The sequence below is a fragment of the Heterodontus francisci genome, chromosome 22, assembly GCF_036365525.1.
Source record: "Heterodontus francisci isolate sHetFra1 chromosome 22, sHetFra1.hap1, whole genome shotgun sequence".
Lineage (NCBI taxonomy): Eukaryota > Metazoa > Chordata > Chondrichthyes > Heterodontiformes > Heterodontidae > Heterodontus > Heterodontus francisci.
Window position 1 is genome coordinate 34932389 of NC_090392.1, and position 23035 is coordinate 34955423.

At 44.0% G+C, this 23035-nt stretch overlaps 7 non-coding genes across 7 annotated transcripts; all 7 read right to left on the reverse strand.

Moving 5' to 3' along the window:
- Positions 1-2000: 2000 nt before the first annotated feature.
- On the reverse strand, positions 2001-2073 carry trnav-cac (transfer RNA valine (anticodon CAC)). Its single transcript has one exon. It is a non-coding gene; the product is annotated as a tRNA-Val (tRNA).
- A 3407-nt stretch (positions 2074-5480) lies between these two features.
- Positions 5481-5553, reverse strand: trnav-cac (transfer RNA valine (anticodon CAC)). Its single transcript has one exon. It is a non-coding gene; the product is annotated as a tRNA-Val (tRNA).
- A 3405-nt stretch (positions 5554-8958) lies between these two features.
- On the reverse strand, positions 8959-9031 carry trnav-cac (transfer RNA valine (anticodon CAC)). Its single transcript has one exon. It is a non-coding gene; the product is annotated as a tRNA-Val (tRNA).
- Positions 9032-12432: 3401 nt separating this feature from the next.
- Positions 12433-12505, reverse strand: trnam-cau (transfer RNA methionine (anticodon CAU)). Its single transcript has one exon. It is a non-coding gene; the product is annotated as a tRNA-Met (tRNA).
- A 3400-nt stretch (positions 12506-15905) lies between these two features.
- On the reverse strand, positions 15906-15978 carry trnam-cau (transfer RNA methionine (anticodon CAU)). The gene has a single exon. It is a non-coding gene; the product is annotated as a tRNA-Met (tRNA).
- A 3405-nt stretch (positions 15979-19383) lies between these two features.
- Positions 19384-19456, reverse strand: trnav-aac (transfer RNA valine (anticodon AAC)). The gene has a single exon. It is a non-coding gene; the product is annotated as a tRNA-Val (tRNA).
- Positions 19457-22862: 3406 nt separating this feature from the next.
- trnav-aac (transfer RNA valine (anticodon AAC)) lies at positions 22863-22935 on the reverse strand. The gene has a single exon. It is a non-coding gene; the product is annotated as a tRNA-Val (tRNA).
- Between the last annotated feature and the right edge of the window lie 100 nt (positions 22936-23035).

Below are 23035 nucleotides of genomic sequence, written 5' to 3' on the forward strand. Positions count from 1 at the left end.
CCTCAGTGTTCCAGTGAACATCAACACAAGCTCGAAAAACAGCATCCCGTTGACCGATTAGTTTAGTTTGGTGATACAGCAGTGAAACAGGCCCTTCGGCCCACCGAGTCTGTGCTGACCATCGACCACCCATTTATACTAATCCGACACGAATTCCATATTCCTACCACATCCCCACCTTCCCTATATTTCCCTACCACCTCCCTATACGAGGGGCAATTTATAATGGCCAATTAACCTATCAACCGGCCAGTCTTTGGCATGTGGGAGGAAACCGGAGCACCCAGAGGAATCCCAGGCAGACACAGGGAGAACTTGCAAATACCACGCAGGCAGTGCCCAGAATTGAAAGCGGGTCGCTGAAGCTGTGAGGCTGCGGTGTGAACCACTGCACACGAGAGCGTGCCGGACTGAATATTGAGTTCAATAGTTCCAGAGCATGACGGGGCCCCCATTTTACTTTCATTTTTTGTTATTTTTCATTTTTACATTATTTACATTTTTTTGTATGTTTATTTTATTTCATCTTAGTTTGTTCAGTTTGCTTACCCACTGTTTTTTTTCCTGTTTGTACTTGCTGCTGTTCAATTTTCAGTCCATTAACAGTCCTCTCTGTACTAATGCTTTGTCTTTCAACACACCATTAACATATTGTTTGCCTTTGCTCCATGACCTTCTGGTCAGCTATTCTGTGGCCTTGTCCAATCTACACCTTCTCCTTTGTTATCTCTTGCTCCACCCCCGCTTTACTTGCTTCTAACCTTTGACATTTCTAATATTTGCCAGTTCTGAAGAAGGGTCACTGAGCCGAAATGTTAACTCTGCTTCTGTCTTCACAGATGCTGCCAGTCGTGCTGAGTATAACCAGAATTTCTTGTTTTTTTTCAGATTTCCAGCATCCACAGTATTTTGCTTTTATTCATGTATATTCTTCCTCAGTTCAATATGAAGGAGCGCTTTGATATTGAGCGGAGCCGCAGTGCATCTCATTTTCAACGCCACCTTGTTAGTGTTCCTGTTACTTGCCGAATGAAGAACAAAATAAAATGATAATTTGGCAGGTCTGCCTGTTTCCTTAGCTTCAGTTACAGAATCAGCTGTGTCCGTCTTTAAGGGAGGCAAAGTACTCCTCGCTGCTCTGCGTGACGCTGAATAGTTATGTTAATCTGCATCAATAAATCCAGGTATGTCTCTGTTACAGACTGAACAAAACGCTAATAAATCTGTGAGCGACTGTCATAACTTAAATAACTTTTTCCCCTCTGCATGTCATGAACCTTTACCCCTTGTCATAATTGCGGCTGCATGTTCAGAGCTGGGTTATCAAGGTGCTGAAGACACCAAGAATCTTCTGCAGCAGTGGTTAAATTGAAAAGGATTTTTGCCCCTTTTACCCAAGAAGAAATGTTCAGGAGGTGCAATTTCCCCCAACTTGTTTCCACAGGAGATTCATCATTGCAACTCAAAGAAAGTTTCAGTCACTTGGGTGTTCTGTCAGAGCTGCTCGGAGGTTCAGTGACCCGGATATCATGTGCCTACAATTTGCTGAGCCGGTGCTTGGTTGATGGGGAGATTTGGCCCGGGTTGTGCTATTTTACCTCCCCGAGATGGCCAGTAACCTGTTGATTGAGGCAGCAGACGCCACTTGCTGCTGACAGCGAGTAATTGGACAGTGCGGGTCAAAATATTGCAGCGTGCCCCTGTCTCAACGACTGTGGAGCTGGTGAAAGTGAATTGCTGATGTGCTTTTGCCTCGTCTGAAATGAGACTAAGATTCGCTGTTCCTTCGCAAGCTCGTGTTGCAGGTTTCTATTCTAATCTGAGCCAAATAAAGTGTCACTGCTCGGTTTTGAGGAACTTTCTGCAGCATCAGGAGCGAGTGCAAGGCATTGTGCACACAATGTGCAAGAGAAAGAGGGCTTTGAGAAATTGTGTTGTGTTCATGGGGAATGTCAATGATTGCATATTTCTTGCGAAGAAGTTTGGGTTCGTTTTGAAAATGTTTCTGCCCAGTTTCGAACTGGGGACCGTTTGCGTGTGAGGCAAACGTGATCACCACTACACTATAGAAACTCAACACACTTAAAGCGCTGAGGAAGCTGCAAGTATTGTTAAACTATACAGTCTTAATCGATTTGTGGTGCTTGTTTCATTCAAATGCAATTCCACTGTGACATTTCGCAAGGCTGCAGAGGTATTGACCCAGCCATGGACGATCAGCAGTGCACAACACATCGCCAGTCCATTCAGGCCATCGGACCATGGCAGTTTTATGAAAGACTTGCCATTTGGGCCCACTTCCTTAGCTCTGCTTTTCTTTGCCTCTCCTTTCATGCAATTATCCAATTCCCTTTTTTTAAAACTCTCCCTTAAGAAACTAAGTTTGTAAGAGGTGCAGCAGCTGCTGCTGTGTTCATGCACAGTGTGCCATCATTGACAAAGATTCCCTTCCCCAACCACACCAAGACATCCACTTGGGATACTTGCCAAGTTCTGGATTTCATTTCTCATTATTTACTGATTGCACTGACACATATTTGTGTTTTTAAACTCTTTATTTTGATCAAATGAGTCCTTATTTTGCTGAGATGCTACATACAATGTGATTACCCTCGCAGTAGAATGCGTAACAGAGGCAGTTATATAATGGGGGCGAAGCTTCACTGCAGCTATATAATGTCCTGGTTGGACCCCACCTGGAGTCCTCTGCATAGTCTGGGCATGCCAATTTATATAGTATACAAATTGGCCTTGGTATACAGGGCAGTTCAGATCCAGCAGAATGTTTGCAGAGTTCAAATGGTTAGATTAGGAAGCCATGTCCCCTCTTCCACAGAGACAGCTGTTGGTTTCCACCTGGTGCCTCACTTGTTTCTGAATTTCAAGGTGTAGAATGAAATCAAGCAACGTAACCCAAGTTTGCAATGCATTCCACGCAATCATCAAACACATCATTCCTGTCTTCCTCACCTTAGCTGCACAGCCCTCGAAACGTTGCAATCCATGTAACACAGTATTTGTTCCAGGTTTAGGCTTTCAGTAGGATTATAATAATATCTGTGCCCTCATCTTGAAATGAGATTCTCAGCAATATCCAACACAAATTGAATTGCATAGATGACAGGCAAATATAGGAAAACAGGTCAGTATGCAACACAATTCCATGGTGCCCATTTTCAGATGCACAATAGTCATCTTTTCCAGCAAATGAAAGAATTTTTCAGTGAATCATTTGCAAAGTCAGAGTTAATGGCATTTGTGCTTTTCTTTCTTCTTGTTTTGCAACATACTGGCGCCTGAATCCAATTCATGTATATTCATGTTTATTGGGGAGACCAAACGCAGACTGGGTGACCGCTTTGCGGAATACGTCGGCTCAGTCCGCAAGCAGGACCCTGAGCTTCCGGTTGCTTGCCATTTCAAGACTGCCCACTGCTCTCATGCTCACATCTCTATCCTGGGATTGCCTCAGTGTTCCAGTGAACATCAACACAAGCTCGAAAAACAGCATCCCGTTGAACGATTAGTTTAGTTTGGTGATACAGCAGTGAAACAGGCCCTTCGGCCCACCGAGTCTGTGCTGACCATCGACCACCCATTTATACTAATCTGACACGAATTCCATATTCATACCACATCCCCACCTTCCCTATATTTCCCTACCACCTCCCTATACGAGGGGCAATTTATAATGGCCAATTAACCTATCAACCGGCCAGTCTTTGGCATGTGGGAGGAAACCGGAGCACCCAGAGGAATCCCACGCAGACACAGGGAGAACTTGCAAACACCACGCAGGCAGTGCCCAGAATTGAAAGCGGGTCGCTGAAGCTGTGAGGCTGCGGTGTGAACCACTGCACACGAGAGCGTGCCGGACTGAATATTGAGTTCAATAATTCCAGAGCATGACGGGGCCCCCATTTTACTTTCATTTTTTGTTATTTTTCATTTTTACATTTTTTACATTTTTTTGTATGTTTATTTTATTTCATCTTAGTTTGTTCAGTTTGCTTACCCACTGTTTTTTTTTTCCTGTTTGTACTTGCTGCTGTTCAATTTTCAGTGCATTAACAGTCCTCTCTGTACTAATGCTTTGTCTTTCAACACACCATTAACATATTGTTTGCCTTTGCTCCATGACCTTCTGGTCAGCTATTCTGTGGCCTTGTCCAATCTACACCTTCTCCTTTGTTATCTCTTGCTCCACCCCCGCTTTACTTGCTTCTAACCTTTGACATTTCTAATATTTGCCAGTTCTGAAGAAGGGTCACTGAGCCGAAATGTTAACTCTGCCTCTGTCTCCACAGATGCTGCCAGTCGTGCTGAGTATTTCCAGAATTTCTTGTTTTTTTTCAGATTTCCAGCATCCACAGTATTTTGCTTTTATTCATGTATATTCTTCCTCAGTTCGATATGAAGGAGCGCTTTGATATTGAGCGGAGCCGCAGTGCATCTCATTTTCAACGCCACCTTGTTAGTGTTCCTGTTACTTGCCGAATGAAGAACAAAATAAAATAATAATTTGGCAGGTCTGCCTGTTTCCTTAGCTTCAGTTACAGAATCAGCCGTGTCCGTCTTTCAGGGAGGCAAAGTACTCCTAGCGGCTCTGCGTGACGCTGAATAGTTATGTTAATCTGCATCAATAAATCCAGGTATGTCTCTGTTACTGACTGAACAAAACGCTAATAAATCTGTGAGCGACTGTCATAACTTAAATAACTTTTTCCCCTCTGCGTGTCATGAACCTTCACCCCTTGTCATAATTGCGGCTGCATGTTAAGAGCTGGGTTATCAAGGTGCTTAAGACACCAAGAATCTGCTGCAGCAGTGGTTAAATTGAAAAGGATTTTTGCCCCTTTTACCCAAGAAGAAATGTTCAGGAGGAGCAATTTCCCCCAACTTGTTTCCACCGGAGATTCATCATTGCAACTCAAAGAAAGTTTCAGTCACTTGGCTGTTCTGTCAGAGCTGCTCGGAGGTTCAGTGACCCGGATATCATGTGCCTACGTTTTGCTGAGCCGGTGCTTGGTTGATGGGGAGATTTGGCCCGGGTTGTGCTATTTTACCTCCCCGAGATGGCCAGTAACCTGTTGATTGAGGCAGCAGACGCCACTTGCTGCTGACAGCGAGTAATTGGACAGTGCGGGTCAAAATATTGCAGCGTGCCCCTGTCTCAACGACTGTGGAGCTGGTGAAAGTGAATTGCTGATGTGCTTTTGCCTCGTCTGAAATGAGACTAAGATTCGCTGTTACTTCGCAAGCTCGTGTTGCAGGTTTCTATTCTAATCTGAGCCAAATAAAGTGTCACTGCTTGGTTTTGAGGAACTTTCTGCAGCATCAGGACTAGAAAAAGGAGCGAGTGCAAGGCATTGTGCACACAATGTGCAAGAGAAAGAGGGCTTTGAGAAATTGTGTTGTGTTCATGGGGAATGTCAATGATTGAATATTTCTTGCGAAGAAGTTTGGGTTTGTTTTGAAAATGTTTCTGCCCGGTTTCGAACTGGGGACTTTTTGCGAGTGAGGCAAACGTGATCACCACTACACTACAGAAACTCAACACACTTACAGTGCTGAGGAAGCTGCAAGTATTGTTAAACTATACAGTCTTAATCGATTTGTGGTGTTTGTTTCATTCAAATGCAATTCCACTGTGACATTTCGCAAGGCTGCAGAGGTATTGACCCAGCCATGGCCGATCAGCAGTGCACAACACATCGCCAGTCCATTCAGGCCATCGTACCATGGCAGTTTTATGAAAGACTTGCCATTTGGGCCCACTTCCTTAGCTCTGCTTTTCTTTGCCTCTCCTTTCATGCAATTATCCAATTCCCTTTTTTTAAAACTCTCCCTGAAGAAACTAAGTTTGTAAGAGGTGCAGCAGCTGCTGCAGTGTTCATGCACAGTGTGCCATCATTGACAAAGATTCCCTTCCCCAACCACACCAAGACATCCACTTGGGATACTTGCCAAGTTCTGGATTTCATTTCTCATTATTTACTGATTGCACTGACACATATTTGTGTTTTTAAACTCTTTATTTTGATCAAATGGGTCCTTATTTTGCTGAGATGCTACATACAATGTGATTACCCTCGCAGTAGAATGCGTAACAGAGGCAGTTATATAATGGGGGCGAAGCTTCACTGCAGCCATATAATGTCCTGGTTGGACCCCACCTGGAGTCCTCTGCATAGTCTGGGCATGCCAATTTATATAGTATACAAATTGGCCTTGGTATACAGGGCAGTTCAGATCCAGCAGAATGTTTGCAGAGTTCAAATGGTTAGATTAGGAAGCCATGTCCCCGCTTCCACAGAGACAGCTGTTGGTTTCCACCTGGTGCCTCACTTGTTTCTGAATTTCAAGGTGTAGAATGAAATCAAGCAACGTAACCCAAGTTTGCAATGCATTCCACGCAATCATCAAACACATCATTCCTGTCTTCCTCACCTTAGCTGCACAGCCCTCGAAACGTTGCAATCCATGTAACACAGTATTTGTTCCAGGTTTAGGCTTTCAGTAGGATTATAATAATATCTGTGCCCTCATCTTGAAATGAGATTCTCAGCAATATCCAACACAAATTGAATTGCATAGATGACAGGCAAATATAGGAAAACAGGTCAGTATGCAACACAATTCCATGGTGCCCATTTTCAGATGCACAATAGTCATCTTTTCCAGCAAATGAAAGAATTTTTCAGTGAATCATTTGCAAAGTCAGAGTTAATGGCATTTGTGCTTTTCTTTCTTCTTGTTTTGCAACATACTGGCGCCTAAATCCAATTCATGTATATTCATGTTTATTGGGGAGACCAAACGCAGACTGGGTGACCGCTTTGCGGAATACGTCGGCTCAGTCCGCAAGCAGGACCCTGAGCTTCCGGTTGCTTGCCATTTCAGACTGCCCACTGATCTCATGCTCACATCTCTATCCTGGGATTGCCTCAGTGTTCCAGTGAACATCAACACAAGCTCGAAAAACAGCATCCCGTTGACCGATTAGTTTAGTTTGGTGATACAGCAGTGAAACAGGCCCTTCGGCCCACCGAGTCTGTGCTGACCATCGACCACCCATTTATACTAATCCGACACGAATTCCATATTCCTACCACATCCCCACCTTCCCTATATTTCCCTACCACCTCCCTATACGAGGGGCAATTTATAATGGCCAATTAACCTATCAACCGGCCAGTCTTTGGCATGTGGGAGGAAACCGGAGCACCCAGAGGAATCCCAGGCAGACACAGGGAGAACTTGCAAATACCACGCAGGCAGTGCCCAGAATTGAAAGCGGGTCGCTGAAGCTGTGAGGCTGCGGTGTGAACCACTGCACACGAGAGCGTGCCGGACTGAATATTGAGTTCAATAGTTCCAGAGCATGACGGGGCCCCCATTTTACTTTCATTTTTTGTTATTTTTCATTTTTACATTATTTACATTATTTTGTATGTTTATTTTATTTCATCTTAGTTTGTTCAGTTTGCTTACCCACTGTTTTTTTTCCTGTTTGTACTTGCTGCTGTTCAATTTTCAGTCCATTAACAGTCCTCTCTGTACTAATGCTTTCTCTTTCAACACACCATTAACATATTGTTTGCCTTTGCTCCATGACCTTCTGGTCAGCTATTCTGTGGCCTTGTCCAATCTACACCTTCTCCTTTGTTATCTCTTGCTCCACCCCCGCTTTACTTGCTTCTAACCTTTGACATTTCTAATATTTGCCAGTTCTGAAGAAGGGTCACTGAGCCGAAATGTTAACTCTGCTTCTGTCTTCACAGATGCTGCCAGTCGTGCTGAGTATTTCCAGAATTTCTTGTTTTTATTTCAGATTTCCAGCATCCACAGTATTTTGCTTTTATTCATGTATATTCTTCCTCGGTTCAATATGAAGGAGCGCTTTGATATTGAGCGGAGCCGCAGTGCATCTCATTTTCAACGCCACCTTGTTAGTGTTCCTGTTACTTGCCGAATGAAGAACAAAATAAAATAATAATTTGGCAGGTCTGCCTGTTTCCTTAGCTTCAGGTACAGAATCAGCCGTGTCCGTCTTTAAGGGAGGCAAAGTACTCCCAGCGGCTCTGCGTGACGCAGAATAGTTATGTTAATCTGCATCAATAAATCCAGGTATGTCTCTGTTACTGACTGAACAAAACGCTAATAAATCTGTGAGCGACTGTCATAACTTAAATAACTTTTTCCCCTCTGCGTGTCATGAAGCTTCACCCCTTGTCATAATTGCGGCTACATGTTAAGAGCTGGGTTATCAAGGTGCTTAAGACACCAAGAATCTGCTGCAGCAGTGGTTAAATTGAAACGGATTTTTGCCCCTTTTACCCAAGAAGAAATGTTCAGGAGGAGCACTTTCCCCCAACTTGTTTCCACAGGAGATTCATCATTGCAACTCAAAGAAAGTTTCAGTCACTTGGCTGTTCTGTAAGAGCTGCTCGGAGGTTCAGTGACCCGGATATCATGTGCCTACGTTTTGCTGAGCCGGTGCTTGGTTTCTGGGGAGATTTGGCCCGGGTTGTGCTATTTTACCTCCCCGAGATGGCCAGTAACCTGTTGATTGAGGCAGCAGACGCCTCTTGCTGCTGAAAGCGAGTAATTGGACAGTGCGGGTCAAAATATTGCAGCGTGCCCCTGTCTCAATGACTGTGGAGCTGGTGAAAGTGAATTGCTGATGTGCTTTTGCCTCGTCTGAAATGAGACTAAGATTCGCTGTTACTTAGCAAGCTCGTGTTGCAGGTTTCTATTCTCATCTGAGCCAAATAAAGTGTCACTGCTCGGTTTTGAGGAACTTTCTGCAGCATCAGGACGAGAAAGAGGAGCGAGTGCAAGGCATTGTGCACACAATGTGCAAGAGAAAGAGGGCTTTGAGAAATTGTGTTGTGTTCATGGGGAATGTCAATGATTGCATATTTCTTGCGAACAAGTTTGGGTTCGTTTTGAAAATGTTTCTGCCCAGTTTTGAACTAGGAACTTTTTGTGTGTGAAGCAAACGTGATCACCACTACACTACAGAAACTCAACACAGTTACAGCGCTGAGGAAGATGCAAGTATTGTTAAACTATACAGTCTTAATCGATTTGTGGTGCTTGTTTCATTGAAATGCAATTCCACTGTGACATTTCGCAAGGCTGCAGAGGTATTGACCCAGCCATGGCCGATCAGCAGTGCACAACACATCGCCAGTCCATTCAGGCCATCGTACCATGGCAGTTTTTTGAAAGACTTGCCATTTGGGCCCACTTCCTTCGCTCTGCTTTTGTTTGCCTCTCCTTTCATGCAATTATCCAATTCCCTTTTTTTTAAAACTCTCCCTTAAGAAACTAAGTTTGTAAGAGGTGCAGCAGCTGCTGCAGTGTTAATGCACAGTGTGCCATCATTGACAAAGATTCCCTTCCTCAACCACACCAAGACATCCACTTGGGATTCTTGCCAACTTCTGGATTTCATTTCTCATTATTTACTGATTGCACTGACATATATTTGTGTTTTTAAACTCTTTATTTTGATCAAATGAGTCCTTATTTTGCTGAGATGCTACATACAATGTGATTACCCTCGCAGTAGAATGCGTAACAGAGGCAGTTATATAATGGGGGCGAAGCTTCACTGCAGCTATATAATGTCCTGGTTGGACCCCACCTGGAGTCCTCTGCATAGTCTGGGCATGCCAATTTATATAGTATACAAATTGGCCTTGGTATACAGGGCAGTTCAGATCCAGCAGAATGTTTGCAGAGTTCAAATGGTTAGATTAGGAAGCCATGTCCCCTCTTCCACAGAGACAGCTGTTGGTTTCCACCTGGTGCCTCACTTGTTTCTGAATTTCAAGGTGTAGAATGAAATCAAGCAACGTAACCCAAGTTTGCAATGCATTCCACGCAATCATCAAACACATCATTCCTGTCTTCCTCACCTTAGCTGCACAGCCCTCGAAACGTTGCAATCCATGTAACACAGTATTTGTTCCAGGTTTAGGCTTTCAGCCGTATTATAATAATATCTGTGCCCTCATCTTGAAATGAGATTCTCAGCAATATCCAACACAAATTGAATTGCATAGATGACAGGCAAATATAGGAAAACAGGTCAGTATGCAACACAATTCCATGGTGCCCATTTTCAGATGCACAATAGTCATCTTTTCCAGCAAATGAAAGAATTTTTCAGTGAATCATTTGCAAAGTCAGAGTTAATGGCATTTGTGCTTTTCTTTCTTCTTGTTTTGCAACATACTGGCGCCTAAATCCAATTCATGTATATTCATGTTTATTGGGGAGACCAAACGCAGACTGGGTGACCGCTTTGCGGAATACGTCGGCTCAGTCCGCAAGCAGGACCCTGAGCTTCCGGTTGCTTGCCATTTCAAGACTGCCCACTGCTCTCATGCTCACATCTCTATCCTGGGATTGCCTCAGTGTTCCAGTGAACATCAACACAAGCTCGAAAAACAGCATCCCGTTGACCGATTAGTTTAGTTTGGTGATACAGCAGTGAAACAGGCCCTTCGGCCCACCGAGTCTGTGCTGACCATCGACCACCCATTTATACTAATCCGACACGAATTCCATATTCCTACCACATCCCCACCTTCCCTATATTTCCCTACCACCTCCCTATACGAGGGGCAATTTATAATGGCCAATTAACCTATCAAGCAGCCAGTCTTTGGCATGTGGGAGGAAACCGGAGCACCCAGAGGAATCCCACGCAGACACAGGGAGAACTTGCAAACACCACGCAGGCAGTGCCCAGAATTGAAAGCGGGTCGCTGGAGCTGTGAGGCTGCGGTGTGAACCATTGCACACGAGAGCGTGCCGGACTGAATATTGAGTTCAATAATTCCAGAGCATGACGGGGCCCCCATTTTACTTTCATTTTTTGTTATTTTTCATTTTTACATTTTTTACATTTTTTTGTATGTTTATTTTATTTCATCTTAGTTTGTTCAGTTTGCTTACCCACTGTTTTTTTTCCTGTTTGTACTTGCTGCTGTTCGATTTTCAGTCCATTAACAGTCCTCTCTGTACGAATGCTTTGTCTTTCAACACACCATTAACATATTGTTTGCCTTTGCTCCATGACCTTCTGGTCAGCTATTCTGTGGCCTTGTCCAATCTACACCTTCTCCTTTGTTATCTCTTGCTCCACCCCCGCTTTACTTGCTTCTAACCTTTGACATTTCTAATATTTGCCAGTTCTGAAGAAGGGTCACTGAGCCGAAATGTTAACTCTGCTTCTGTCTCCACAGATGCTGCCAGTCGTGCTGAGTATTTCCAGAATTTCTTGTTTTTATTTCAGATTTCCAGCATCCACAGTACTTTGCTTTTATTCATGTATATTCTTCCTCGGTTCAATATGAAGAAGCGCTTTGATATTGAGCGGAGCCGCAGTGCATCTCATTTTCAACGCCACCTTGTTAGTGTTCCTGTTACTTGCCGAATGAAGAACAAAATAAAATGATAATTTGGCAGGTCTGCCTGTTTCCTTCGCTTCAGTTACAGAATCAGCTGTGTCCGTCTTTAAGGGAGGCAAAGTACTCCTAGCGGCTCTGCGTGACGCTGAATAGTTATGTTAATCTGCATCAATAAATCCAGGTATGTCTCTGTTACTGACTGAACAAAACGCTAATAAATCTGTGAGCGACTGTCATAACTTAAATAACTTTTTCCCCTCTGCGTGTCATGAACCCCTTGTCATAATTGCGGCTGCATGTTAAGAGCTGGGTTATCAAGGTGCTTAAGACACCAAGAATCTGCTGCAGCAGTGGTTAAATTGAAAAGGATTTTTTCCCCTTTTACCCAAGAAGAAATGTTCAGGAGGAGCAATTTCCCCCAACTTGTTTCCACCGGAGATTCATCATTGCAACTCAAAGAAAGTTTCAGTCACTTGGCTGTTCTGTCAGAGCTGCTCGGAGGTTCAGTGACCCGGATATCATGTGCCTACGTTTTGCTGAGCCGGTGCTTGGATGATGGGGAGATTTGGCCCGGGTTGTGCTATTTTACCTCCCCGAGATGGCCAGTAACCTGTTGATTGAGGCAGCAGACGCCACTTGCTGCTGACAGCGAGTAATTGGACAGTGCGGGTCAAAATATTGCAGCGTGCCCCTGTCTTAACGACTGTGGAGCTGGTGAAAGTGAATTGCTGATGTGCTTTTGCCTCGTCTGAAATGAGACTAAGATTCGCTGTTACTTCGCAAGCTCGTGTTGCAGGTTTCTATTCTAATCTGAGCCAAATAAAGTGTCACTGCTCGGTTTTGAGGAACTTTCTGCAGCATCAGGACTAGAAAGAGGAGCGAGTGCAAGGCATTGTGCACACAATGTGCAAGAGAAAGAGGGCTTTGAGAAATTGTGTTGTGTTCATGGGGAATGTCAATGATTGCATATTTCTTGCGAAGAAGTCTGGGTTGGTTTTGAAAATGTTTCTGCCCAGTTTCGAACTGGGGACTTTTTGCCTATGAGGTAAACGTGATCACCACTACACTACAGAAACTCAACACACTGGTGGCTTTGAGGAAGCTGCAAGTATTGTTAAACAATACAGTCTTAATCGATTTGTGGTGCTTGTTTCATTGAAATGCAATTCCACTGTGACATTACGCAAGGCTGCAGAGGTATTGACCCAGCCATGGACGATCAGCAGTGCACAACACATCGCCAGTCCATTCAGGCCATCGTACCATGGCAGTTTTATGAAAGACTTGCCATTTGGGCCCACTTCCTTAGCTCTGCTTTTGTTTGCCTCTCCTTTCATGCAATTATCCAATTCCCTTTTTTTAAAACTCTCCCTTAAGAAACTAAGTTTGTAAGAGGTGCAGCAGCTGCTGCAGTGTTAATGCACAGTGTGCCATCATTGACAAAGATTCCCTTCCCCAACCACACCAAGACATCCACTTGGGATTCTTGCCAACTTCTGGATTTCATTTCTCATTATTTACTGATTGCACTGACATATATTTGTGTTTTTAAACTCTTTATTTTGATCAAATGAGTCCTTATTTTGCTGAGATGCTACATACAATGTGATTACCCTCGCAGTAGAATGCGTAACAGAGGCAGTTATATAATGGGGGCGAAGCTTCACTGCAGCTATATAATGTCCTGGTTGGACCACACCTGGAGTCCTCTGCATAGTCTGGGCATGCCAATTTATATAGTATACAAATTGGCCTTGGTATACAGGGCAGTTCAGATCCAGCAGAATGTTTGCAGAGTTCAAATGGTTAGATTAGGAAGCCATGTCCCCTCTTCCACAGAGACAGCTGTTGGTTTCCACCTGGTGCCTCACTTGTTTCTGAATTTCAAGGTGTAGAATGAAATCAAGCAACGTAACCCAAGTTTGCAATGCATTCCACGCAATCATCAAACACATCATTCCTGTCTTCCTCACCTTAGCTGCACAGCCCTCGAAACGTTGCAATCCATGTAACACAGTATTTGTTCCAGGTTTAGGCTTTCAGTAGGATTATAATAATATCTGTGCCCTCATCTTGAAATGAGATTCTCAGCAATATCCAACACAAATTGAATTGCATAGATGACAGGCAAATATAGGAAAACAGGTCAGTATGCAACACAATTCCATGGTGCCCATTTTCAGATGCACAATAGTCATCTTTTCCAGCAAATGAAAGAATTTTTCAGTGAATCATTTGCAAAGTCAGAGTTAATGGCATTTGTGCTTTTCTTTCTTCTTGTTTTGCAACATACTGGCGCCTAAATCCAATTCATGTATATTCATGTTTATTGGGGAGACCAAACGCAGACTGGGTGACCGCTTTGCGGAATACGTCGGCTCAGTCCGCAAGCAGGACCCTGAGCTTCCGGTTGCTTGCCATTTCAAGACTGCCCACTGCTCTCATGCTCACATCTCTATCCTGGGATTGCCTCAGTGTTCCAGTGAACATCAACACAAGCTCGAAAAACAGCATCCCGTTGACCGATTAGTTTAGTTTGGTGATACAGCAGTGAAACAGGCCCTTCGGCCCACCGAGTCTGTGCTGACCATCGACCACCCATTTATACTAATCCGACACGAATTCCATATTCCTACCACATCCCCACCTTCCCTATATTTCCCTACCACCTCCCTATACGAGGGGCAATTTATAATGGCCAATTAACCTATCAAGCAGCCAGTCTTTGGCATGTGGGAGGAAACCGGAGCACCCAGAGGAATCCCACGCAGACACAGGGAGAACTTGCAAACACCACGCAGGCAGTGCCCAGAATTGAAAGCGGGTCGCTGGAGCTGTGAGGCTGCGGTGTGAACCACTGCACACGAGAGCGTGCCGGACTGAATATTGAGTTCAATAATTCCAGAGCATGACGGGGCCCCCATTTTACTTTCATTTTTTGTTATTTTTCATTTTTACATTTTTTACATTTTTTTGTATGTTTATTTTATTTCATCTTAGTTTGTTCAGTTTGCTTACCCACTGTTTTTTTTCCTGTTTGTACTTGCTGCTGTTCGATTTTCAGTCCATTAACAGTCCTCTCTGTACGAATGCTTTGTCTTTCAACACACCATTAACATATTGTTTGCCTTTGCTCCATGACCTTCTGGTCAGCTATTCTGTGGCCTTGTCCAATCTACACCTTCTCCTTTGTTATCTCTTGCTCCACCCCCGCTTTACTTGCTTCTAACCTTTGACATTTCTAATATTTGCCAGTTCTGAAGAAGGGTCACTGAGCCGAAATGTTAACTCTGCTTCTGTCTCCACAGATGCTGCCAGTCGTGCTGAGTATTTCCAGAATTTCTTGTTTTTATTTCAGATTTCCAGCATCCACAGTACTTTGCTTTTATTCATGTATATTCTTCCTCGGTTCAATATGAAGAAGCGCTTTGATATTGAGCGGAGCCGCAGTGCATCTCATTTTCAACGCCACCTTGTTAGTGTTCCTGTTACTTGCCGAATGAAGAACAAAATAAAATGATAATTTGGCAGGTCTGCCTGTTTCCTTCGCTTCAGTTACAGAATCAGCTGTGTCCGTCTTTAAGGGAGGCAAAGTACTCCTAGCGGCTCTGCGTGACGCTGAATAGTTATGTTAATCTGCATCAATAAATCCAGGTATGTCTCTGTTACTGACTGAACAAAACGCTAATAAATCTGTGAGCGACTGTCATAACTTAAATAACTTTTTCCCCTCTGCGTGTCATGAACCCCTTGTCATAATTGCGGCTGCATGTTAAGAGCTGGGTTATCAAGGTGCTTAAGACACCAAGAATCTGCTGCAGCAGTGGTTAAATTGAAAAGGATTTTTTCCCCTTTTACCCAAGAAGAAATGTTCAGGAGGAGCAATTTCCCCCAACTTGTTTCCACCGGAGATTCATCATTGCAACTCAAAGAAAGTTTCAGTCACTTGGCTGTTCTGTCAGAGCTGCTCGGAGGTTCAGTGACCCGGATATCATGTGCCTACGTTTTGCTGAGCCGGTGCTTGGATGATGGGGAGATTTGGCCCGGGTTGTGCTATTTTACCTCCCCGAGATGGCCAGTAACCTGTTGATTGAGGCAGCAGACGCCACTTGCTGCTGACAGCGAGTAATTGGACAGTGCGGGTCAAAATATTGCAGCGTGCCCCTGTCTTAACGACTGTGGAGCTGGTGAAAGTGAATTGCTGATGTGCTTTTGCCTCGTCTGAAATGAGACTAAGATTCGCTGTTACTTCGCAAGCTCGTGTTGCAGGTTTCTATTCTAATCTGAGCCAAATAAAGTGTCACTGCTCGGTTTTGAGGAACTTTCTGCAGCATCAGGACTAGAAAGAGGAGCGAGTGCAAGGCATTGTGCACACAATGTGCAAGAGAAAGAGGGCTTTGAGAAATTGTGTTGTGTTCATGGGGAATGTCAATGATTGCATATTTCTTGCGAAGAAGTCTGGGTTGGTTTTGAAAATGTTTCTGCCCAGTTTCGAACTGGGGACTTTTTGCCTATGAGGTAAACGTGATCACCACTACACTACAGAAACTCAACACACTGGTGGCTTTGAGGAAGCTGCAAGTATTGTTAAACAATACAGTCTTAATCGATTTGTGGTGCTTGTTTCATTGAAATGCAATTCCACTGTGACATTACGCAAGGCTGCAGAGGTATTGACCCAGCCATGGACGATCAGCAGTGCACAACACATCGCCAGTCCATTCAGGCCATCGTACCATGGCAGTTTTATGAAAGACTTGCCATTTGGGCCCACTTCCTTAGCTCTGCTTTTGTTTGCCTCTCCTTTCATGCAATTATCCAATTCCCTTTTTTTAAAACTCTCCCTTAAGAAACTAAGTTTGTAAGAGGTGCAGCAGCTGCTGCAGTGTTAATGCACAGTGTGCCATCATTGACAAAGATTCCCTTCCCCAACCACACCAAGACATCCACTTGGGATTCTTGCCAACTTCTGGATTTCATTTCTCATTATTTACTGATTGCACTGACATATATTTGTGTTTTTAAACTCTTTATTTTGATCAAATGAGTCCTTATTTTGCTGAGATGCTACATACAATGTGATTACCCTCGCAGTAGAATGCGTAACAGAGGCAGTTATATAATGGGGGCGAAGCTTCACTGCAGCTATATAATGTCCTGGTTGGACCACACCTGGAGTCCTCTGCATAGTCTGGGCATGCCAATTTATATAGTATACAAATTGGCCTTGGTATACAGGGCAGTTCAGATCCAGCAGAATGTTTGCAGAGTTCAAATGGTTAGATTAGGAAGCCATGTCCCCTCTTCCACAGAGACAGCTGTTGGTTTCCACCTGGTGCCTCACTTGTTTCTGAATTTCAAGGTGTAGAATGAAATCAAGCAACGTAACCCAAGTTTGCAATGCATTCCACGCAATCATCAAACACATCATTCCTGTCTTCCTCACCTTAGCTGCACAGCCCTCGAAACGTTGCAATCCATGTAACACAGTATTTGTTCCAGGTTTAGGCTTTCAGTAGGATTATAATAATATCTGTGCCCTCATCTTGAAATGAGATTCTCAGCAATATCCAACACAAATTGAATTGCATAGATGACAGGCAAATATAGGAAAACAGGTCAGTATGCAACACAATTCCATGGTGCCCATTTTCAGATGCACAATAGTCATCTTTTCCAGCAAATGAAAGAATTTTTCAGTGAATCATTTGCAAAGTCAGAGTTAATGGCATTTGTGCTTTTCTTTCTTCTTGTTTTGCAACATACTGGCGCCTAAATCCAATTCATGTATATTCATGTTTATTGGGGAGACCAAACGCAGACTGGGTGACCGCTTTGCGGAATACGTCGGCTCAGTCCGCAAGCAGGACCCTGAGCTTCCGGTTGCTTGCCATTTCAAGACTGCCCACTGCTCTCATGCTCACATCTCTATCCTGGGATTGCCTCAGTGTTCCAGTGAACATCAACACAAGCTCGAAAAACAGCATCCCGTTGACCGATTAGTTTAGTTTGGTGATACAGCAGTGAAACAGGCCCTTCGGCCCACCGAGTCTGTGCTGACCATCGACCACCCATTTATACTAATCCGACACGAATTCCATATTCCTACCACATCCCCACTTCCCTATATTTCCCTACCACCTCCCTATACGAGGGGCAATTTATAATGGCCAATTAACCTATCAAGCAGCCAGTCTTTGGCATGTGGGAGGAAACCGGAGCACCCAGAGGAATCCCACGCAGACACAGGGAGAACTTGCAAACACCACGCAGGCAGTGCCCAGAATTGAAAGCGGGTCGCTGGAGCTGTGAGGCTGCGGTGTGAACCACTGCACACGAGAGCGTGCCGGACTGAATATTGAGTTCAATAATTCCAGAGCATGACGGGGCCCCCATTTTACTTTCATTTTTTGTTATTTTTCATTTTTACAGTTTTTACATTTTTTTGTATGTTTATTTTATTTCATCTTAGTTTGTTCAGTTTGCTTACCCACTGTTTTTTTTCCTGTTTGTACTTGCTGCTGTTCGATTTTCAGTCCATTAACAGTCCTCTCTGTACGAATGCTTTGTCTTTCAACACACCATTAACATATTGTTTGCCTTTGCTCCATGACCTTCTGGTCAGCTATTCTGTGGCCTTGTCCAATCTACACCTTCTCCTTTGTTATCTCTTGCTCCACCCCCGCTTTACTTGCTTCTAACCTTTGACATTTCTAATATTTGCCAGTTCTGAAGAAGGGTCACTGAGCCGAAATGTTAACTCTGCTTCTGTCTCCACAGATGCTGCCAGTCGTGCTGAGTATTTCCAGAATTTCTTGTTTTTATTTCAGATTTCCAGCATCCACAGTATTTTGCTTTAATTCATGTATATTCTTCCTCGGTTCAATATGAAGGAGCGCTTTGATATTGAGCGGAGCCGCAGTGCATCTCATTTTCAACGCCACCTTGTTAGTGTTCCTGTTACTTGCCGAATGAAGAACAAAATAAAATAATAATTTGGCAGGTCTGCCTGTTTCCTTAGCTTCAGTTACAGAATCAGCCGTGTCCGTCTTTCAGGGAGGCAAAGTACTCCTAGCGGCTCTGCGTGACGCTGAATAGTTATGTTAATCTGCATCAATAAATCCAGGTATGTCTCTGTTACTGACTGAACAAAACGCTAATAAATCTGTGAGCGACTGTCATAACTTAAATAACTTTTTCCCCTCTGCGTGTCATGAACCTTCACCCCTTGTCATAATTGCGGCTGCATGTTAAGAGCTGGGTTATCAAGGTGCTTAAGACACCAAGAATCTGCTGCAGCAGTGGTTAAATTGAAAAGGATTTTTGCCCCTTTTACCCAAGAAGAAATGTTCAGGAGGAGCAATTTCCCCCAACTTGTTTCCACCGGAGATTCATCATTGCAACTCAAAGAAAGTTTCAGTCACTTGGCTGTTCTGTCAGAGCTGCTCGGAGGTTCAGTGACCCGGATATCATGTGCATACGTTTTGCTGAGCCGGTGCTTGGTTGATGGGGAGATTTGGCCCGGGTTGTGCTATTTTACCTCCCCGAGATGGCCAGTAACCTGTTGATTGAGGCAGCAGACGCCACTTGCTGCTGACAGCGAGTAATTGGACAGTGCGGGTCAAAATATTGCAGCGTGCCCCTGTCTCAACGACTGTGGAGCTGGTGAAAGTGAATTGCTGATGTGCTTTTGCCTCGTCTGAAATGAGACTAAGATTCGCTGTTACTTAGCAAGCTCGTGTTGCAGGTTTCTATTCTCATCTGAGCCAAATAAAGTGTCACTGCTCGGTTTTGCGGAACTTTCTGCAGCATCAGGACTAGAAAGAGGAGCGAGTGCAAGGCATTGTGCACACAATGTGCAAGAGAAAGAGGGCTTTGAGAAATTGTGTTGTGTTCATGGGGAATGTCAATGATTGCATATTTCTTGCGAAGAAGTTTGTGTTCGTTTTGAAAATGTTTCAGCCTAGTTTCGAACTGGGGACCTTTTGCGTGTTAGGCAAACGTGATCACCACTACACTACAGAAACTCAACACGTTACAGTGCTGAGGAAGCTGCAAGTATTGTTAAACTATACAGTCTTAATCGATTTGTGGTGCTTGTTTCATGGAAATGCAATTCCACTGTGACATTACGCAAGGCTGCAGAGGTATTGACCCAGCCATGGACGATCAGCAGTGCACAACACATCGCCAGTCCATTCAGGCCATCGTACCATTGCCAGTTTTTTCAAAGACTTGCCACTTGGGCCCACTTCCTTAGCTCTGCTTTTCTTTGCCTCTCCTTTCATGCAATTATCCAATTCCCTTTTTTTAAAACTCTCCCTTAAGAAACTAAGTTTGTAAGAGGTGCAGCAGCTGCTGCAGTGTTAATGCACAGTGTGCCATCATTGACAAAGATTCCCTTCCCCAACCACACCAAGACATCCACTTGGGATTCTTGCCAACTTCTGGATTTCATTTCTCATTATTTACTGATTGCACTGACACATATTTGTGTTTTTAAACTCTTTAGTTTGATCAAATGAGTCCTTATTTAGCTGAGATGCTACAAACAATGTGATTACCCTCGCAGTAGAATGCGTAACAGAGGCAGTTATATAATGGGGGCGAAGCTTCACTGCAGCTATATAATGTCCTGGTTGGACCCCACCTGGAGTCCTCTGCATAGTCTGGGCATGCCAATTTATATAGTATACAAATTGGCCTTGGTATACAGGGCAGTTCAGATCCAGCAGAATGTTTGCAGAGTTCAAATGGTTAGATTAGGAAGCCATGTCCCCTCTTCCACAGAGACAGCTGTTGGTTTCCACCTGGTGCCTCACTTGTTTCTGAATTTCAAGGTGTAGAATGAAATCAAGCAACGTAACCCAAGTTTGCAATGCATTCCACGCAATCGTCAAACACATCATTCCTGTCTTCCTCACCTTAGCTGCACAACCCTCGAAACGTTGCAATCCATGTAACACAGTATTTGTTCCAGGTTTAGGCTTTCAGTAGGATTATAATAATATCTGTGCCCTCATCTTGAAATGAGATTCTCAGCAATATCCAACACAAATTGAATTGCATAGATGACAGGCAAATATAGGAAAACAGGTCAGTATGCAACACAATTCCATGGTGCCCATTTTCAGATGCACAATAGTCATCTTTTCCAGCAAATGAAAGAATTTTTCAGTGAATCATTTGCAAAGTCAGAGTTAATGGCATTTGTGCTTTTCTTTCTTCTTGTTTTGCAACATACTGGCGCCTAAATCCAATTCATGTATATTCATGTTTATTGGGGAGACCAAACGCAGACTGGGTGACCGCTTTGCGGAATACGTCGGCTCAGTCCGCAAGCAGGACCCTGAGCTTCCGGTTGCTTGCCATTTCAAGACTGCCCACTGCTCTCATGCTCACACCTCTATCCTGGGATTGCCTCAGTGTTCCAGTGAACATCAACACAAGCTCGAAAAACAGCATCCCGTTGACCGATTAGTTTAGTTTGGTGATACAGCAGTGAAACAGGCCCTTCGGCCCACCGAGTCTGTGCTGACCATCGACCACCCATTTATACTAATCCGACACGAATTCCATATTCCTACCACATCCCCACCTTCCCTATATTTCCCTACCACCTCCCTATACGAGGGGCAATTTATAATGGCCAATTAACCTATCAAGCAGCCAGTCTTTGGCATGTGGGAGGAAACCGGAGCACCCAGAGGAATCCCACGCAGACACAGGGAGAACTTGCAAACACCACGCAGGCAGTGCCCAGAATTGAAAGCGGGTCGCTGGAGCTGTGAGGCTGCGGTGTGAACCACTGCACACGAGAGCGTGCCGGGCTGAATATTGAGTTCAATAATTCCAGAGCATGACGGGGCCCCCATTTTACTTTCATTTTTTGTTATTTTTAATTTTTACATTTTTTACATTTTTTTGTATGTTTATTTTATTTCATCTTAGTTTGTTCAGTTTGCTTACCCACTGTTTTTTTTCCTGTTTGTACTTGCTGCTGTTCAATTTTCAGTCCATTAACCGTCCTCCCTGTACTAATGCTTTGTCTTTCAACACACCATTAACATATTGTTTGCCTTTGCTCCATGACCTTCTGGTCAGCTATTCTGTGGCCTTGTCCAATCTACACCTTCTCCTTTGTTATCTCTTGCTCCACCCCCGCTTTACTTGCTTCTAACCTTTGACATTTCTAATATTTGCCAGTTCTGAAGAAGGGTCACTGAGCCGAAATGTTAACTCTGCTTCTGTCTCCACAGATGCTGCCAGTCGTGCTGAGTATTTCCAGAATTTCTTGTTTTTATTTCAGATTTCCAGCATCCACAGTATTTTGCTTTTATTCATGTATATTCTTCTTCGGTTCAATATGAAGAAGCGCTTTGATATTGAGCGGAGCCGCAGTGCATCTCATTTTCAACGCCACCTTGTTAGTGTTCCTGTTACTTGCCGAATGAAGAACAAAATAAAATGATAATTTGGCAGGTCTGCCTGTTTCCTTCGCTTCAGTTACAGAATCAGCTGTGTCCGTCTTTAAGGGAGGCAAAGTACTCCTAGCGGCTCTGCGTGACGCTGAATAGTTATGTTAATCTGCATCAATAAATCCAGGTATGTCTCTGTTACTGACTGAACAAAACGCTAATAAATCTGTGAGCGACTGTCATAACTTAAATAACTTTTTCCCCTCTGCGTGTCATGAACCTTTACCCCTTGTCATAATTGCGGCTGCATGTTAAGAGCTGGGTTATCAAGGTGCTTAAGACACCAAGAATCTGCTGCAGCAGTGGTTAAATTGAAAAGGATTTTTGCCCCTTTTACCCAAGAAGAAATGTTCAGGAGGAGCAATTTCCCCCAACTTGTTTCCACCGGAGATTCATCATTGCAACTAAAAGAAAGTTTCAGTCACTTGGCTGTTCTGTCAGAGCTGCTCGGAGGTTCAGTGACCCGGATATCATGTGCCTACGTTTTGCTGAGCCGGTGCTTGGATGATGGGGAGATTTGGCCCGGGTTGTGCTATTTTACCTCCCCGAGATGGCCAGTAACCTGTTGATTGAGGCAGCAGACGCCACTTGCTGCTGACAGCGAGTAATTGGACAGTGCGGGTCAAAATATTGCAGCGTGCCCCTGTCTTAACGACTGTGGAGCTGGTGAAAGTGAATTGCTGATGTGCTTTTGCCTCGTCTGAAATGAGACTAAGATTCGCTGTTACTTCGCAAGCTCGTGTTGCAGGTTTCTATTCTCATCTGAGCCAAATAAAGTGTCACTGCTCGGTTTTGCGGAACTTTCTGCAGCATCAGGACTAGAAAGAGGAGCGAGTGCAAGGCATTGTGCACACAATGTGCAAGAGAAAGAGGGCTTTGAGAAATTGTGTTGTGTTCATGGGGAATGTCAATGATTGCATATTTCTTGCGAAGAAGTTTGGGTTCGTTTTGAAAATGTTTCTGCCCAGTTTCGAACTGGGGACCTTTTGCGCGTTAGGCAAACGTGATCACCACTACACTACAGAAACTCAACATGTTTCAGCGCTGAGGAAGCTGCAAGTATTGTTAAACAATACAGTCTTAATCGATTTGTGGTGCTTGTTTCATTGAAATGCAATTCCACTGTGA